At 35.1% G+C, this 1,340-nt stretch overlaps 1 protein-coding gene across 1 annotated transcript in view; it reads right to left on the bottom strand.

Annotated features, from left to right (window-relative positions):
- The window catches only part of RNF169 (ring finger protein 169), a 97,400-nt gene that overhangs the window by 19,523 nt on the left and 76,537 nt on the right, over nt 1–1,340 (bottom strand). The window lies entirely within an intron of this gene.

The raw sequence follows: 1,340 nt of genomic DNA, 5'->3' as shown, positions 1-1,340 counted from the left end.
ATATAATGGTGAACAAGATGCTGTCCCTGTCTTCAAGGAGTTTAAAGTCTAGTGGGGAAGAGGAGCAGAGGCCACAAAGGGATTTATAAGAGGGTATAGGGGACAATGGAGTATGGTGGAAAGAGCAGTAAACTAAAAGTCAAGAAACCTTGGTTCTAACTCAGTTTTCTACCATTCCAGCATTCTAAGATTTGGCAAACCATGTCCTCTCTCTGGGCTTTAGTCTTCCCATCAATAAAATAAAGGAATTGAATAAGGTGATATTTAAAGACCTCTTCAACTCTAAATGTCAATGTTCCACAAGAAGATAACAAAATAGCAGCAGCAGCATTCACTAAAGGCTTATCATATGCCAGAGATCTTGATTGGCACCATTTGCTTAAGATACAGTTTTTGTACAGAATGGCAGTAATGGCATTACTGCGTGACTTTTGTTTTTTTTTTTAAACTGGAAAGAAGATGGCTGGTGTGATTATATTTCTTTGTATGGCTATACCCTATTTCCAAGAAGAATTTGAAGTGATTTACAGTAAAAATACATGAAGAGTAAGACTTAATGGGGAATAAAGATCATATTAAGTAATAAACGTAGGAAGGGTATAGCAAAAAAAAATTTTTTTTTCTTTAATTATAGCCATGTTGGAAAGCTGTGGTGGCTCTGTCCTAATCCTAAACTTCCTGACAGCTAAAGCAAAGAGGAAAATGCAATTGGACATGCAGCTCTCAAAAAAAGAAAAGACACTAGCTCAATAAGAAAAAGCTTTTCCAGTCTGAGCTTTAAGAAGAATTTGCAACCATGTTTTTAGTTTGATTCTAGTGGGAAAGAGAGGAATGAGGAGTGAAAGGAAATAAATTTCAAAAATTAATTAGTTAATTAAACCACTTTTCAGATATTTGAATAAAAGTTTAAATTTACAATTATGAGGATACTTCAAAAAATTCATGTGAAAATAGAATTAAAAGATAATATGAATCCGTGAACTTTCTGAAATACCATCATGTATCCCACTTACGGTTCAAATTAATTTTTGTCAATTAATACATATTTTGTAATTAACTTAGAAATGATCTTGGGTTAACTATTACTGTATTTGCCTATATGGAAGAAGTTTCATTTTCAAAGCCCTCTTTACTGTGAATTCCTCAAAAGAAAATGAAAATAGACTGACTTGCTAGAAAGACTCACAGCCAGCATCTATTATTGCATTCCTTCGTAAATAACCATCCCATCAGTCATGCCTATTCACCCTTATGTCCATGCTTTTGTGCTTAAAAAATAAAATTTATGGGCCGGCCCAGTGGCGCACTGGATAGTGCGCCGCTTGGGAAGCGCGGCGGCG

This window comes from Galeopterus variegatus, unplaced genomic scaffold (assembly GCF_000696425.1).
Source record: "Galeopterus variegatus unplaced genomic scaffold, G_variegatus-3.0.2 Scaffold5880, whole genome shotgun sequence".
In the NCBI taxonomy this organism is placed as follows: Eukaryota; Metazoa; Chordata; class Mammalia; order Dermoptera; family Cynocephalidae; genus Galeopterus; species Galeopterus variegatus.
Note: the sequence above shows the minus strand (reverse complement) of the source record. Positions and strands in the feature narration are given on the sequence as shown.